Raw genomic sequence first — 18,413 nt, forward strand, 5'->3', positions numbered from 1 at the left:
CTGGCCTCATCTCTGCCCTTCTCTTAAAGATGGATGTTTCTCAGGGCCCTTTCCTTGCCCCTCATTTATTCCTACTCTGTGTCCTTCCTATGGGAGGTCACATCCACTGCAAGGGTTTCATGTACCGTCTATATGTTGGTGGCCTCCAGCCCTCATCTCTAGACCAGAACTCACTACTGAGTGCCAGACTCATAATCCGGATTCCTACTGGAGTATCATCTCTCTATTTCGCAAATATTTTGCTGACTACTCCTGTCTTCCAAACACTTGTTGTAGGTGCTGGATGTACAAGTGGTGAACAAAACAGACAAAAATCCCACCCTCATGAAGCATAGAGGTCACTAGAATTGGGGAGGTCGGACAGTAAATAAATAAGATGTTAGCACTATCAGAGGATGGTGAGCAGAGGGCGATGTCACCTGCTTGTATTTCTAAAGGCTCTTTCTGGCTATTGTGTTGCAAATAGACTGGGAAGGGGGATAGGAGTGAGAGCAGAGAAAGGTGGGAACAGGGATACCAGCTACTGGACATCTATTTTTAAATGCCCCATGGGCACCTGAGACTCAAAACTCTAACACTGAGCTCACTATCCTTCTTCTAAACTTGCTCTTCCTTGTGCTCAGGACACCCAAATCCACCAAGGACTCAAGCCAGAACCTGGAATTTCTGCCCACTGCAGCCCCTTTTCCTCACATCAAACCAGTCACAAGTGCTGTCCACTCTAGCTTCTGAATATCCCATTCATTCATTCATTCATTCATTCATTCATTCACTCACTCACTATTTCACTAGTTTGTCAAACATTTACGGGATACTGACCATGTTTCAGGCCAGTACTAGAAAGGTAGATAATGGTCTCTGCCCTGTGGGAGCTTACAGTTTAGTGTGTGAAACAGATAACAAAACCCAAAATGAAACATTACATATATGACTTCCTCTCATGCTAAGGGCTATAAAGAAACTAGTTTCAACAAAGGAGAAAAATAGCAATACTCTTAGGTAAGGTGGCCAGGGAAGGACCTCCTTAGGAAGAGATGCCTGAGAAGGGATGAGTCACCGGTGAAGAATGATGTATTAATTTCCTAGGGCTGCAGTAACAAATTCCCTCAAACTGTTACAGTCTCACCAATATACCACAATGCAGCAGTTTCTCATTATAAGGTATCACCCAGAGTTCTTTGTCTCAGGACCCTGGACATAATGGGTGAGGTTGGAGCGAAAGTTTAATAAGCCAAAGAAGAAGTTCTCTGCTGCAGAGAGGGGACCTGGAAGAGGGCTGTCGTTTTACAGTTGCATGCAAAGGCTTTTACAGGAAATTGATGAGGGCTGGGTGTCTCATTTGCCTAAGGCACATATTTCTGGTAGCTCCACCTCGTCTTCCTAGTGGGCATGTGGGCCCGTAGCTTGAGTTACTCCATATTGCTTGGTTCTCCTTACTGCACATGCGTCAGGGATGGAATTTTCCATTGCGGGCATGTCTGGGCAAGTCACCTGTGTAGCTTTTCTTATCTCTATGGCTGTAGCATGTCTCAGGCAAGCCCTCCTGTGCAAGTTCCCTTATCTGTCCCTGCAGGCTGTTTTTTTGTTTGAAAGGATTCAACCAAAGAGCCACCCTGTCTGCCTAATCATTTTTTTTTTCCTTTCTCCTCAATCAAAACTGACACTTCTTGTCATTCCTTGGCTTATGGACACATCACTCCAGTTTCCACCTCCACATGGTCACATTCCCTCCATGTCTCTATCTCTGTGTGTCCTCTCCTCCTATGAGTTTACTAATCATTAGATTTTGGGTTCACCCTGAAGTGAAGTGTGGCTTCACCTTAATAAATTGGGATCTACAGAGATCCTATTTTCAAATAAGGCCAGAATTTCGTGGAGACACTATTCAACCTAGTACAAAGGAACACTCTTTTACAGGCATACGGGGCAGTTTTTACAGAGGCCCTCAGGTGAAAGGGCTTAGAGTGTTTGGAGCCAGGGTGGCTGAAGTGTAGGCGCAAGGAGTAGAACAAACCCAGGTGAGCTGGGAAAGAGGCAGACCCAGGGTATGAAGGATTGTAACAGGAAAGGGCTGAAGTGTAAGCGAAAGCGTCTCTCCAGATGAAGAACATCAGAGTGTGTGATACGAAGAAAGAGAGAGAGAGAGAGAGAGAGCGCGAGAGCGCAATGAAAGGATACAGAAGAGGAGAGAAATAAAGGGGCAGAGTCCTTGACAAGGTGGCGGTTCAGGAGTGGAAGAGGGGAAGATAGACACAGAAGTAGATGGTAAGGGAAAAGGGAAATCGTGTCTAAAGGCTTCTATTTTCTTGATTACATTGGATAGCTAAGAGGTGGAGGAATGGGAGGTGAAGTGTGGAGAAGAAAGCTTGGGATGTTTGTCTTGGAGAGTGAGAAGTCATGCTTGCCAGGATGGCTGGGCAGTGTTAAGAGTCTGTTCAGGGTTTGGTTTCTAGAATATGTTCATTTTTCTTTCTCCGCACTGTTATCTACCTAGTTCAGACCATACAATTACCCTGTGTAACTGCAACCACCTCTGATAGGGTTCTCTTCTTCCCATCGTGCCCCACCCCAATCCCAACCCAGTCTATTCCCCACACTGCTGTCACCATTGTCATTTGAAGTTTACGTGGCATCACTCTCCACCTTAAAGTCCTTCCCCTAGTTTCCCACTGCCCTCCAGATAAAACACAACTCTTCACTGTGGCTCTCAAGATTGTTATCAGCTGGTTTATGCTTCACTAGCCTCATTTCTTGCCACTTCCACTCAAATTCTGCACTTGTTTTTGAGACGGGTTTTACTCCGTCACCCAGGCTGGAGTGCAGTAGTGCGATCATAGCTCACTGTGGCCTGAAACTCCTGGGCTTAAGCCCACCTCAGCCTCTGGAGTAGCTGGGACTACAGGCTTGTACCACCACACCCAGTTAGTTTTTTTCTTTTTCTTTTTTCAGAGACAGGGAGTGGCGGCTGGGGTGGGGTAGTGGTGGGGGTCTCACTCTGTTGCTCAGGCTGGTCTCAAACCCCTGTCCTCAAGTGTTCCTCCCACCTCATCTTCCCCAAGAGCTGGGATTACAGGTGTGAGCCACCACACCTGGCCTAAATTCTGCATTTCAATCACTCAGAATTACTTTATAAATTCCTTGAACGTGCTGTCCTCTCCGCTTCAAGGCTTTGCACTTGCTCATCCCTGTTTCTGAACCCTCTTTCCCCTCTTCTCTAGCACTCCCTAGTCATCCGCCCTCTCCTCCTAACTCTCCTCCTCCTTCCAGCTCAGTTAGTCCCCTCTGCCAGCCAGCTTTCTTTGACATCCTCCACTCTGAGTCTAGATAGGTTTCCTGTACAACCCTCTATGTTTCCCTTATTAGAGCAAGTACACCTTATAATGCAATTGCTCCTTTGCCTATCTTAGGTCCTCATAAAAGTATAAACCCCTTAAAGTGTCCTGTTTTTCATATTCCTTGACACATGCCAGATACTTTTTAAAATGTGAAATAAGTAAATAAATGAAAATAGTAAAACAGTTAATGTCTATGTTGAAAGTCATAAGTAACTCAAAGCTTTCAAACAATTGATTCTGCTTCCCCTCAAGGCACAATGGGATTGACCTTGATGCGGGGGATGTCAAGGAACTGCACTCTACATGGCCATCAGGACTCAGACCCCTGTTTCATGCTCTGCTTCTCAGTTGGACTTCTGACTTCCATCGTGAACTGTATGAGGCTTTGGGAGGGTTCTCCGCAGGATAATTTCTGCTGTGTCTTTCTGCTTCTTTGCACCTCCTGTCTCTTCTGTAATTAGTGGTCTCTGTTATTTGGCCATAGGGAATGCTTTTCTTTGTAAGTGTTCACCCAGCTTCTGAGAGCCTTGGAAGAGTGTGTCTTGGAGTCTCCTGGGTCATTTGATTTTGAATCCCCAGAAATTGTTATTGTAAGCTGCTCTTTTCTTGTAGCATAAATAACTGTCCCAGTTCTCATACTTCCTACTCTGCCTTCAGGCAGTGTCCCAAGGATGTGCTTCCACTCACACCCAAGTAGTCCTAGAATGGCTTCTCAAATGACAAAAAAGCAGCAGAAGATGCTCTGGTTTCTGTTTTGCATTACTTTCCTACATGGAGGCCTTCTGATCTTTTTGGAAGCATGCTGATTCAACTGCTCATGCATGCAGATCCAATTCCTGCAGAACGGCAAGATCACTCTGCATCTTTAACCCATTCCATTGATGAAATAATAGTTTCCCTTCTCAGTTTAAAAACGTGAAATAAGTAAATAAATGAAAATATTAGAACAGTTAATGTCTATGCTGAAAGTCATAAGTAACTCAAAGCTTTTTTTTTTAAACTAAAAACAAAGTTTTTTGTCTTCAGAGAAGTCCTCACCTAGCTTTCATGTCATCAGTAGGTAAAACTGGCTATCTTTTGCTCTTCCTCATGTTCTAATCAATGTACTGATTAGTGTGCTTTGGATGTCACATAAATAGATACATGTTGGCCGGGCTGGTCTCGAACTCCTGATCTCAGATGATCTTCTCGCTGCCTCAGCCTCCCAAAGTGCTGGGATGATAGGCTTAAGCCACCGTGCCTGGCCAGAAATATAGAATTCTTAACCCCCATTATTTTGGATTGATCTCAGTACCCATAAACCCTTGTTGAAAAATCCTGCATTACTAATTTACCCACTTCTGAAGGTGCATTTGGTTTTTGGTTTAAAAAAAAAAATTGCTCTTGTGTAGTTTATAAATATGCTTTTTCAAAATAAAAAAAACCCATGTTTTCATTTCTGTAATTGTTGAAGAGTAGAGGATACAGTGTATCGATGCTCAACATTTAATGCAACTGCCTTTTTTTTTTTTTTCCCCTCCTTCTTTTTGAGACGGAGTTTTGCTCTTGTTGCCCAGGCTGGAGTGCAATAGCGCGATCTCGGCTCACCCCAACCTCCGCCTCCAGGGTTCAAGTAATTCTCCTGCCTCAGTAGCTGGGATTACAGGTATGCGCCACCACACCTGGCTAATTTTGTATTTTTAGTAGAGATGCGGTTTCTCCATGTTGGTCAGGCTGGTCTCGAACTCCCAACTTCAGCTGATCCACCCGCCTTGGCCTCCCAAAGTGCTAGGATTACAGGCATAGCCACCGTGCCTGGCCAATGCAACTGCCTTCTAGAATGCCTTGTGTACTGCAGAGGCGGGACAATTAAAACTGTGCTTCCCAAATGCCCTTGCAGTGAGGGTTCTGGACGTGAGCATAGTTCGGCCATTCATATATACTCATGTGGGATTCAGAAGGTGGCACTGAGACACAGCCTACATTTTCTATTGTTTTTGCATGCAAGCCTGGTCGGAGATACTTAGTTTCCCTGTGTGTAATCACTAGCGTTGTGTGTGTTGAAAGGCAGTGTTGGGGAGGCCATTTAATTTGTGTGGATTCTAGTAGGCACAGGCATGGTTCTGGTTATAGCGGTTGCAGTAACATCCCGACCACGGTGGCTTCTGAGAGTGGCAGGGGTGTCATGGTTCTGGAATTGGGGACAAAAGCAGTAGCTTCCCATCTTGTTAGGGAGCTTCCTGGTTGCGGAAGGCCGCAGTTCTATTGGTGGCCAGGCTCTGCAGAGAAGTTTTGAGAGTCATCTTTGGGAAGGTTAAACCTAGAGTCTGTCTCTTCACCCTCCTCATAATTCTGTCAGCCATTTCATGCTTAAACTAGGTGGAATGGATGCTGTTCTTGGCAATAAATCCATGACCTATATACCATGGGAGTAGTTGTTTGCAATATTAAATATAGCTTCTGGTTGGAAAGATGTTTAGACAAGAAAAGTAGCTGTCTGAGAAGACAAGATTTAGACTTTTTCTTGATAGCTGCAGCTATGTAGAAGCCAAATCATGGCTCTTGCCACTTGGGGTGCATGTACAACTTTCTGTGACAGTAACAGCAATCGGATTTTGAGGGGTGAATGAAAGGCAGAACTCTAGGGGCCCTAACTTTCACATTCAACTTGAACTCACACTGAGACCTAAATTTATAATCCCGAGGGTCTAATTCTTCTGCCAAACCTTTCTAATGACGAATAGCCTCTCTCCATTCTCCACCTCTTTTTTCCCCCTTCCCATAGGAGTAAGGACTCCCACTCCACCCCCACATACACACTTGTGGGCAGGAGAAGGCCATTTGTAAAGAAACAGTGTCATGTAAACAACAAACTCAAGTTTCAAAGGAGAAAAGATAACAAAATCTGCAATAGAACATATGCTGGGGGAAAGGACAATTACTCCTCTATGACAAGCGCAAGAGGGAAAGTCACTCACATGGCAGGGAAAGGCTGACCATGAGAACAAGTCTAGGATTTAGCTAGTCACTCCTTTAGGCCAGGTCCTGTTTCTCTACAATGTTCCCTTTTTAAATTCCTTCCTTCCCTCTCTCCCTTCCCTTCCCTTCCCTTCCCTTCCCTTCCCTTCCCTTCCCTCCCCTCCCCTTCCCTCCCTCCCTCCCTCCCTTCCTTCCTTCCTTCCTGCTTTCTTTTTCTTTCTTTCACCAACTACCTGTCTGTCTATCCATTTTAAGATTGGGTAACACTTGCTCATGGTACAAAATTCAAAGCTAAAAAGGGCACAGAGTGAAAGCAAGTCTCCTGCTCCACCCCGAGGGCATTCCTCTTTCCCTACCCAGAAGCAGGCTCTGTTGTTCTCCCCTTGTTCATTTTCCCACTGGGGCTTCTCTCACCTCAGATCCTATGGAAGCATCCAAAATTGTGGGAAAGAATTCCAGATGAGAGGTGGAGTCTAGGAGGAGGAGAAATGGTGACCACCAAGATTCCAGATCCACTAGGCTAGTGCCTGGCCCATGGTTGGATCCTCCAGCGTGGACAGGACAGTCTGTGGTTGCTCCCTGCAGCCACCTGACAACTGGGCAGTAGTGGGAGGGAGGCTGGTGCCTTTTTCTTTAGCACGGTTGTCTGTTTGGTTTTATTATGTTGTGTCCCCACTCCCGCCTCCAACTGTTTCCTTCAGCTGCAAATCAGAGTGCCTATGGATGAATGTTTGTTTACATATGTCATGCCGCTGTCCCTTCAGAACAAATGTGTGTATTTGAGGCGGGAGACTGTTTGGTTTTTAAACTAAGTGGAACTGCCAAACGCCCTCCACCCAGCTTGTGGACAGGTGCACTATTAGGAGTTTACATAAGAAAAATCTGTGCCAATTGTAACAGGTAGAGAGAGAGAGAGAGAGAGAGAGAGAGAAAACCTGAATAATCCTTTGGCAATTCTTAGTGTGACACAAGATTCACTTCCTTCTTAGCAATTCTGTGCCTCATGCCTCATTCCTGATAATTTTAGGGTCGCTATGTCTTTTGCTATGAGAATTAGCATCAGCAGCTTTCAAAATGACTTACCAGTTGGCCCCTCCAGAAATCTTAGGACATTATTCTTTTCTTCTCCAAATTTCCCATCTCTAAGCCTTCTAATTCTCCTTCAAATTTCCATCTGTAAAGTTAATACAATCCAATAAGAAAATAATGTGCTCTTGAGACGTTGACATGCTCAGAGCCATTTTATCCTGCCCTTAAGCCTGGAAAGTTTGAATTTTCCTTGGGATAAAAAAGTAAGAAATAATAGAATAATTCACTGTACTGTAACAATTAAATCCAGCAATTTAACATTGCGCATTGGTAAATATAATGCTCGCAACAACCAAAAGTCTCCCACGTATTGACAGAAAAAACCAAAGTTATAAATCTAAACCTCCTATTCCGAACCACATTCCTAAATGTAAATAAGCATCCAAGCATGCTGCTACATATCTTTACAGAAGCAATTACAAACAAGTCTTATCAGTTGCTGCTAAGTCACCAACGCATACAATGCTTATCTGCTATGCCCTCTACTGGATAGAGTACACAAGGCAAGTCGCATTATTTCCAATTAATTTTTGGCATCATCACTCTGCATCTGCTTTAGGAATGCAAGGCGTGAAATTTATAGTAGCAGGTTTAATATTCCATCCAGCCAAAATCATTTCGCTACAAGGACTTACCTTTGGTAAAATATTTTGGTTTTTTTTTTTTTTTTTTTTAAGTACATAGATTGCTTCTCCTCTTCTTGCAACCCACTGTCCAAACTCAAGCTGTCACAAAACTAAATATGTGGCAGGAATAATTTCATGCTGAGTAAAATGTGTTTAATTTCACATCTTGTAAGAATAATTACTTAGCATAATACCACTTAAAATGTATTTTTATCTGCAAATGCTAATGAAGCTACAAAAACCTGACTCATCTTTTGAAAGAATAAGGGTATTAAGGGTGCTTCGCCTCTACTCCCTCTTCTCCGTAGTGGCTGCCTGAAGAGAGAAACCCGGACTGGAGAAATAATCCCCAACTAGATCCTGCTGTCTTCAAGCTGGGTGTGAGCCCAGTGACTTTGAGGGGAATTTAATCCCACCGGCCTCTCAGGAGCCTCCCAAGGTGCTGAAAACAGCTTCAGGCTCCCTGGGGCTGCCCAGTTCTCACCCAGGTCCACCTAGACAGCCACTAGGAGAAGGCTCAGACCCAGGGCCGAGAGCTACCTACCCTAACGACTGGGCTGGTGGCAGGCCTGTGGCCTTTGGCCTTAGGGCTTGTGTCTCTTTGATCATTGGTGCACCCAAGTCAGAAAGACCACTGTCCTATCTATTGTTTGTCTTGAGGCCTAAAGCAGTAGTTAACAAAGAATGACAAGGAATAAGGGGGAAAAGGAGTGCCTTGCTTTAAAAACTAAAAAAAAGAAAAAAAGAAAAAAACCCCAAAACGAAAAACAAAAACCTTCTTTTATTCCTAGTTTTAGAATTACAGAAAAGTTGCAAATAGTTCAGAAAGTTCTTATCTACCCTTCATCCAAATTCACTCACCTTAACATCTTACATAATGATCAAAACCAAGAAACTGGCACATTAGTGCAATACTATTAACCACACTATAGATTTAAATTCAGATTTCACCACTGTTTCTAATAGTATTTTTCGTTGGGTGTGGTGGCTCATGCCTGTAATCCCAGCACTTTGGGAGGCTGAGGCAGGCGGATCAACTGAGGTCGGGAGTTCAAGTTCAGCCTGGCCAACATGGAGAAACCCTGTCTCTACTAAAAATACAAAATCAGCTGGGTGTGTTGGCACATGCCTGTAATCCCAGCTACTCAGGAGGCTGAGGCAGGAGAATCGCTTGAACCTGGGAGGCGGAGGTTGTGGTGAGCTGAGATCACACCATTACACTCCAGCCTGGGCAACAGAGTGAGACTTTGTTTAAAAATAATAATAATAATGATAATAATAATAGTATTTTTCTGTCGTAGGATTGAATCCAGGATCCCATATTGCACATAGCTGTCATGTTTCTTTAGTTTCCTTAAATTCAGGACACTCTCTTGTCTTTCCTTGTTTTTCATAACCTTAACCTTAACATATTTGAAGTGTACTGGTCAGGTATTGTGTAGATGGTCTGTCAATTTGAATTTGTGAGATGTTTTCTCATGATTAAATTAAGGCCGGGTGTGGTGGCTCATGCCTGTAATCCTAGCACTTTAGGAGGCTGAGGCTAGTGGTCAGGAGTTCGAGACCAGCCTGGCTAACATGGTGAACCCCATCTCTACAAAAAATACAAAAATAGCTGGGCATGGTGGTGGGCACCTGTACTCCCAGTTACTCCGGAGGCTGAGGTACAAGAATCACTTGAACCTGGGAGGCGGAGTTTGCAGTGAGACGAGATTGCCCCATTGCACTCCGGTATGGGGGACAGAGTAAGACTCCGTCTCAAAAACAAACAAACAAAAAAACTAAATTGAGATTATATATTTTTGGCAAGAACACTACAGAAGCAATGATTCCCTTCATTGTTTTGTGGAAGCAGGGCCTGCTTTCTTAGCAGTGAAGCTAAGCAGGGGCATGGGATAAGAGCCTGAATGAGATCAACATCCCTCTAGAAATTTGAGTGGTGGCTTTAAGGAGAGTTAGACACCAAGCTTAAGAGCAGGTGACACACTTTTATTACCTCTCGCCTCCTTTCTCTGTTACTATGAGTGGCAATGGGAGAGGTGGGAATAGTTCTTCGCCACAGATAGACAGCATGAATTTTTTTTAGTCCAATGTTGCTGTGACCAGCAGAAGGATAAAGGTAGCCAACGAAAGCCGAGAATTACTCATGTTGATGTGAGAAAGAAGGTGGGGAGAGATGTGCCAAAATAAAAGTGTGGTCTAACGACCATTTTGGGGCCTGGTGAAGCCCTTTGTGGATTCAGCAGGGCTCCAGATAGCCCAAGAATGAGATGCAGACTTCTCAACAGGTGGGAAACTTGTTAACCTGGGTTGAGGGGGTAGTGGTAAACATTCGTAAGCAACACTTCTAACAGTGAGAAAGCAAGTTTGATTCCTTAGTTGGGTAGAATGTAGTAGTGGTGAACAAAGATCCTTGGGCAGATTTTTAGACTTGCATTTTGACTTTCTCCCCTTCTGGAATGGAAGCTCTGTTGGGGACAGGGCCCTTGGCTGGTTCCCCTCTGGAAACCTTGTATTCAGACCTGGTACATTGTAGCAGCTCAAAAAATGTTTATTGATTAAATGTATTTTTCTTTTTTTTTTTGGAGATGGAGTCTCGCTCTGTCACCCAGGGTGGAGTGCAGTGGCCCGATCTCAGCTCACTGCAAGCTCCGCCTCCCGGGTTTACGCCATTCTCCTGCCTCAGCCTCGCAAGTAGCTGGGACTACAGGCGCCTGCCACCACGCCTGGCTAGTTTTTTGTATTTTTTAGTAGAGATGGGGTTTCACCGTGTTAGCTAGGATGGTCTCGATCTCCTGACCTCGTGATCCGCCCGCCTCGGCCTCCCAAAGTGCTGGGATTATAGGCATGAGCCACCGCACCCGGCCTGATTAAATGTATTAAACATAAGTGAATGGGCTGGGCATGGTGGCTCATGCTTGTAATCCCAGCACTTTTAGGAGGCTGAGGTGACAGGATTGCTTGAGTCCAGGAGTTCATGACCAGCCTGGGCAACATAGCAATACCTCACCTCTATTTTTAAAAAAGTAATAAAAAAAGAAGTGAATAAATCGGGTGCTCATTTACAAGACATACTCTTGGACGCTCCACTCATCCAAGCTCAGCGATCTATGACCCTATCCCCCAGGATGGTTTTGGAGGTCCAGCAGGGCCCCCGCGCTCCGGACTGCAAGCTTTCTGCCCCGTGCCAGTCCTCGAAGCGCCTGCAGAAGCTGTGCTGGTAGGAGACTGTTCTCTGAGAAGTCCCTGGGGGTAGAATGCAGGGGAAGATAGACTAAGATCAAATATATAGATGGTAAAATCTAAGTTTGGGAAGAAGAGGAGATAATGTAGATGCCTGCTTCCAGATGGGCCATGGTTTGGGGAAACCAGTAGAAAGAGGGAAGAACGGTCATGGCAATGGGGCCTTATGAAAATGAATTGTGAACACATGATTTTTACTTGTGTGTGTGCATGCGTGTGCACAGATTGAGATGTGTTTTCCTTATTAATGGGACTGATTTCGTTTCTTCAACTGCTTAGTGCTTTTTGGTTACTCTCTTCTGATTCCCAGATACTCATATAATGTAAATAATGTATTTATATTTATAATTATCATTGTAATTTAAATTGAATTATTTAAATTTTCCAGATGCATATTTAGTAAAGACATTTTTAAACATACTAGAGAGACAAGCAAAGTACCAGGAGGCTTCGAACATTTATTTTACTGAGTAGAAAGTAGAGAAGAACTGTTTTTACTGACATACTAATGAAAACAGCCAACATTACTTGCAGTTGGTCCATACCAGGCACTGTTCAATGCACTTTATAAATATTAACCTTTTTCATTCTTATAGCTGCATCATGAGGTAGTCTATTATATTTCTATCCTACAGAAAAGGAAATTAAGGCAGCCAGAGCTTTATCACTATTTTTTATTTTTTTGAGATAAGGTCTCACTATATTGCCCAGGCTAGAGTGCAGTGGCACAAACACAGTTCACTGCAGCCTCAACCTCCCAGGCTCAAGCGATCCTCTCACCTCAGCCTTCTGAGTAGCTGGGACCACAGGCACACACCACCATGCTTGGCAATTTTTAAAATTTTTTTGTAGAGATGAAGTCTCAACTATGTTGCCCAGGCTGGTCTCAAACTCCTGGTCTCAAGTGATCCTCCCATCTCGGCCTCCCAAAGTGGTGGGATTACAGGCATCAATCACTGTGCTTGTCTTACATAGAACTTTAAAAAGTTACTCCAAGTCACACAGCTAGGAAGTGGCAGAGCTGGGAGTGTGATCACTCTATACTATAGTGCTTCTGGTGCAATCCAGAAAAAGCCTATGTTCCGGAAAGAACTTGGTTTCTGCTCTTTGCTCTTTTAGGGGCAAAATGAACACTCCAGACCCACATCCTTCCAAGTGCTTCTTCGAGCAAGCAATATGAACTAGAGTTGTCCCCTCTTTCTGGGAGGGAAGTCACAGTGACTTCCCACAGGAGATACACATGGCTATGGGAGCTTTAAGAGATGAGATGAAGGTGTTAAGGTGTTGACTTCATCCAGGTGCATTATAATAAAAAAGGAAAATAGAATCTCTATTGTATCCAAATTATAAGCAGGTCACATGTTTCACATGACAATATAAGCACAATTATTAAAGGATTTCATGGGATACCATAAAATAAAGTTCTAGTCTTGTACAGGTTCACACATTTTCTTGGTACAAATGAGCTCATGTACTTACCAGGTTTAGGCTCTTTAAATCAACTATTTATTTGTTCTGCAAGGGACAAGTGAAAGAGGAAAAGTTTTGTCCTAGTAAAAGCGAACCCTGTGAAATAGGTAATCTATATATCTTTATCAAATGCACAAAGTGCATGCAGCATGGTTTACGTAGTCACATCAGAAGGGGATTTTGGTTTCTTGAGGGGTACCAAACTTATTTGCCTCCAAACATGAAGGGCCAAATTACTTCTTTTTTTTATATATTGTTGTGAGACAGAGTCTTGCTCTGTCGCCCAGGCTAGAGTGCAGTGGCGCGATCTCAGCTCACTGCAGCCTCCGCCTCCTGGGTTTAAGCAATTCTTCTGCCTCAGCCTTCCTAGTAGCTGGGATTACAGGCATCCACCATCTTGCCTGGCTAATTTTTGTATTTTTAGTTGAGACGAGGTTTCATCTTGGCCAGGCTGGTCTCTAACTCCTGATCTCGTCATCCACCCGCCTCAGCCTCCCAAAGTGCTGGGATTACAGGAGTGAGCTACCACACCCAGCAGGGCCAAATTACTTCTAATTCTGAGAGTAAATGAAGGAAATTTAGGTGAAGCAATTCAGTGGATAACAAATGTCACCAAGATCGTTATAATAACAGCTATTATTACTATTTTTACTACGGTATATATTTTCACAAATCATACGTATAAACCAAGAGTCAAATTTGGGAGAAATCATTGTCACTTACACATTGAATACGGTAAGGTTCATATATAGGATATCAGACACTTAGGTCTTCAAAGAGGTTTCTGCGTTGTGGACGTTTAACTTTTTTTTTTTTTTGAGATGGAGTTTTGCTCTTGTTGCCCAGGCTGGAGTGCAATGGTGCGATCTCGGCTCACTGCAACCTCTGCCTCCCGGGTTCAAGCGATTCTCCTGCCTCAGTCTCCCAAGTAGCTGAGATTACAGGTGTGTGCCACAACACCTGGCTAATTTTGTATTTTTAGTAGAGACGGGGTTTCACCACATTAGCCAGGCTGGTCTTGAACTCCTGACCTCAGGTGATCCGCCTGCCTCGGCCTACCAAAGTGCTGGGATTACAGGTGTGAGCCACCACACCCGGCCTGACATTTAACATTTTTTAAAAAGTGGCTGAACCAAATAGAAGAATCATGAATACCAGTGGTAGGTGGGGTCCGCTTCTGGGAGGTAAAGTCTAATTTCAGGGGAGCTGGGACATATTTCTTTCTCTAAAATATAGAAATATGATTGTGTTTTGATGTCTACTTAAGAGGGGTAACAAATATATAAACTAGTGCAACATTTTTCAAATTGAGCTTCTAGCTGCTGATTCAGCTGGAATATAATTTATGCTAATAAGTTCCTGGATTTCAAAGTGACTTTTTTCTAGTCACACTAAAACCTTTTAATTTGGGTATATATTCCTAAGTCCAGAAAGGGCAGGGAAATTTTCAGTCAAAAGCCAGGGATATAACTATCCCCGTCTAAAAGGAAAGGGGAAAAAATTTACATTCTGGAGAGTTGAAGGAGAGAGGGAAAGTTCAATGTATAGCTTTTCATTTCCTGCAACATAGTTGATTTCATACACCATTTACCCCTAGACAAGTTTATGCTAATTTTAAAATGGCTGCATTGAGGACTTTAATGTGCCAGAGAGTTGATGGTGGAATATAGCTGGTTTCATGTAATTAGAACTGGAATAGGGAAATTGTACCAGGTTGAGCCAAGAAGCTGTGTCCTAGTCTCACTGCTGTTACTACCTAGCCGTGTGACATTAATCAAGTCATTTGTTTAGTATAGATGTCAGTTTCTTCATGTACTAAACTAGATTAGTTGTGATAGTTAACACTGGATGATCCTTTACTAACCCTTTTGATGTTCTCTGTTTTGTTTTGTTTTTTTTTTTTTTTTTTTTTTTTTTTTTTTTTTTTTTGGAGACAGAGTCTTGCTCTGCCCAGGCTGGAGTGCAGTGGGTGCGATCTTGGCTCATTTGCAACCTCTGCTTCCCAGGTTCAAGCAAAACTTCAGCCTCAGCCTCCTGAGTGTGCCTCAGGTTCAGATTAAAGGTGTGCACCACTACGCCCAGCTAATTTTTGGTTTTAGTAGAGATGGAGTTTTGCCATGTTGCCCAGGCTGGTCTCAAACTCCTGACCTCAAGTGATCCACCTGCCGCAGCCTCTCAAAGTGCTGGGATTATAGGTGTGAGCCACGGCGCCTGGTCTGGTGTTAAGTTCTTCTAAGCCAGTGACTTTCAAATTTATTTTTTACTATGACCTACAATGAGTATATTTTATATTGACTCAGCACGCACATTTATCAATTTCTTTACATACACACATACATAAGTATGACATATATGTTATATTCACATGCATATGTGCATACACATATGAAATGAAACTGAAGGTTCCATGAAACAATACTTACCTTTGTTACCTCAAATGCATTGTGGCATTTTTATTTATTTATTTTTTTGAGATAGAGTCTTGCTCTGTTGCCCAGGCTGGAGTGCAGTGGCACAATCTTGGCTCACTGCAACCTCCGCCTCTGGGTTCAAGCAATTCTCCCTGCCTCAGCCTCCTGAGTAGCTGGGATTACAGGCTTCCGCCACCATGCCCGGCTAAATTTTGTATTTTTAGTAGAGATGGGGTTTTGCCATGTTGGCCAGGCTGGTCTTGAACTCCTGATCTCAGGTGATCCACCTGCCTCGGTGTCCCAAAGTGCTAGCATTACAGGTGTGAGCCACTGCACCCAGCCCATTGTGGTATTTTTAATTCTACTTCATTAAGAAAAAGATGGTCAGTTCCCATTCAATTGACTTCATGACCCACAGTTTGACAATCAGTTTAAATAAGCACAATCCTGCAACTGGAGGAACTGCCTCCAGGTGGATACAGGTGACTGCATAGGTTAAGGGCTAAAATTCTAACCACTGAAAGAGAAACTTAACTGTGTAGACACAATCCACATATTGAGTGAATATGCTATAATTTTAGTGGAAAATTATGACTCTCTAAGTAAAAACAAACACTAAGTACGAGTATTCTCTATCGGTGAAGTTGCTTGTTTTAAGCTCTGCATGATTGAACTCTAGTTTTTTATGCTTCTAAGAATGAACTTTTTTGAAAACTTCCTTTCACCTGTTACACTAAGGAACCCTAGTTTTTTTGATAAATAGATCATTTTCCATATATAAACAATCCTCTTTAAAGTTTTTGTAGCTTTTGCAAGAGTAATTTTTAAAAGCTCTTGAATTTTTATAATAACTTTTTGTTTTGTTTTGTTTTTTGTTTTTTGAGACAGCGTCACCAAGGCTGGAGGGCAGTGGTGCAATCACAGCCCACTTCAACCTCCACCTCCCAGGCTCAAGGGACCTTCCTGCCCTCAGCCTCTCGTGTAGCTGGAACTACAGGTGCATGCCACCTTGCCCTGCTAATTTTTGTATTTCTTTTGTAGAGACAAGGTTTCACCATGTTGCCCAGGATGGTCTCAAACTCTTGGACTCAAGCGATCCACCTGCCTCCGCCTCCGAGAGTTCTGGGATTACAGGCATAAGCCACCATTCCTGGCCCTGAATTCTTGTGTCTTAGCTGATATTCAAGGATCCAGGGTAATGGGTGATTCATTTAGGTCCATAATCCAAGGATGAGAAAACTGGGTATGATTTTCCAAGCAGTGTTCCCCTTTCAGTTTTAATCACACATGCTTTTATATGTGAACCACCACCACTGGTATTAAAGATACCTTCAACAGTTCAACTATCTAAGGGAATATTTCATTTAGCTGAGAGAAATATCAAGTACCTTCTTCAAAAGATTACATTTCAAAAAATGCCCTTTCAGATAACACTTCTAAATAGAAGACGATCATCATTTGTTATTTTGAAAACAGGACATAGTCGGGCGCGGGGGCTCACTCCTGTAATCCCAGCACTCTGGGAGGCCGAGGCAGGTGGATCACGAGGTCAGGAGATCGAGACCATCCTGGCTAACACGGTGAAACTCCGTCTCTACTAAAAATACAAAAAATTAGCCGGGTGTGGTGGCAGGCGCCTGCAGTCCCAGCTACTCGGGAGGCTGAGGCAGGAGAATGGTGTGAACCTTGGAGGCGGAGCTTACAGTGAGCCAAGATTGCGCCACTGCTCTCCAGCCTGGGCAACACAGTGAGACTCTAACTCAAAAAAAAAATTTTAAAAAAAAGGACATAATCTCCATTTGTTAGCTTGCAGTGTTTATTACACAATGAACTTAATGATAAAAAGATTTTATGCCATTTCCATGTATTGTTCTTCACCCCATACTTCTTATACGAGAATTACAACAAATCCTAAAGTTAAAGTTTTGAAATGGTTACACCTTAGATTTGGCTTATTTCTATTTATCTTTTATTATACTTATCCTCATCTAATGGCAACTATGTACCAGAAGACTTGCAACCCTGCAGCTGCTCTGTGAGGCTGGATCACTGGGATAGGTGTAGGGTCTAATAATTGTGTCTTTGTGTCTTGACCTTTATCTTGTAACTTTCTCAACCTTGTCAACTCAACTTTTTAATATCATAGCAATGTCTGTATTGAAAATTAACCCTCACCCCTAACTTTGGATCTGCAGCAAAGAGCCAGAGAACTCCACTTTCAGGCTAATAATTGTTGGCTTCACATGTACAGTGTTGGAACTGCTACTTGTCCTTCCCATGTGGCATCACCACCCTTTTTTTTTTTTCCCACTATGGCATGAGCTAATCTTTCTAGTACATATAATATCCATCAAATGTATGTTACATTGTTGAAGAGCAATCAGAATTTTTTTTCCTGAAAAACCCCCTTTTCAGGATATCTTCCTGTTTAATTTTCTATAGCTGAGTAAGCATACTGTACTATTCCTGGGGCTATTTTAAAAATACTGTCTGTGCTGATCCAAATCAAACAGACCTTTAGAGGGTACTGACAATGATGTCTTCATTGAATATGATCACTGCTAAAGCTTTAGCTCCTTGTTTGCTCTGTAATGCTGTGCCAAGATCCTGGCCTTTAGATGTTCCCAGAATCCCTGGAAACATTAGTTATTTGTTTGTGAGTATCAGCATTAGAATGGTTTTGCATTCACAACAAAATGTGAATCTCTTACTGGGCTGAAGTTGTTTTCTTTACCTAACCATAAGACTTGAAGCCAGTCAGAACAGAATTTTAAGTAATATCCTGTGTTGATGCATTTATAAAACATACCAGAAGTCAGAGTAACAGGATTCTTTTTTCTTTTTTTTCAACCTTTGGTATAAAATTTTTCCCTAAATATTAAAGCATTAACATTTAAACATTCTGAGGGATACTGATGAGAACTATGATTAAAGATTCACAATATTTCACTTTTAAAACAAACTTAAAAAACTACTCTTCATATCCTAGCCTGATGACTTAAAATTACCAGCAGGGTATCATAAAAACAACCCTAACACTCAAAATGGGTTTTAAATATCATAAAGGCTAAACATTATGGTTCTACCAAGAGAAAACACTAAGAATATGAGCAGAAATAACATTTCACAATTTCTGTTTTAAGCTTTCAAAATAATACACTAGTAGTTGATTCCCTTCTATTTTGGCCACATTTTGAGTAATAGAACAGAAGCATTTAACAAAATGGGTCCTTTTAAAAAAACAACAAAAAAAGGCAAGTCAATACCAAGAACCAAGCATA

Source organism: Mandrillus leucophaeus, unplaced genomic scaffold (assembly GCF_000951045.1).
Source record: "Mandrillus leucophaeus isolate KB7577 unplaced genomic scaffold, Mleu.le_1.0 Scaffold359, whole genome shotgun sequence".
Classification (NCBI taxonomy): Eukaryota; Metazoa; Chordata; class Mammalia; order Primates; family Cercopithecidae; genus Mandrillus; species Mandrillus leucophaeus.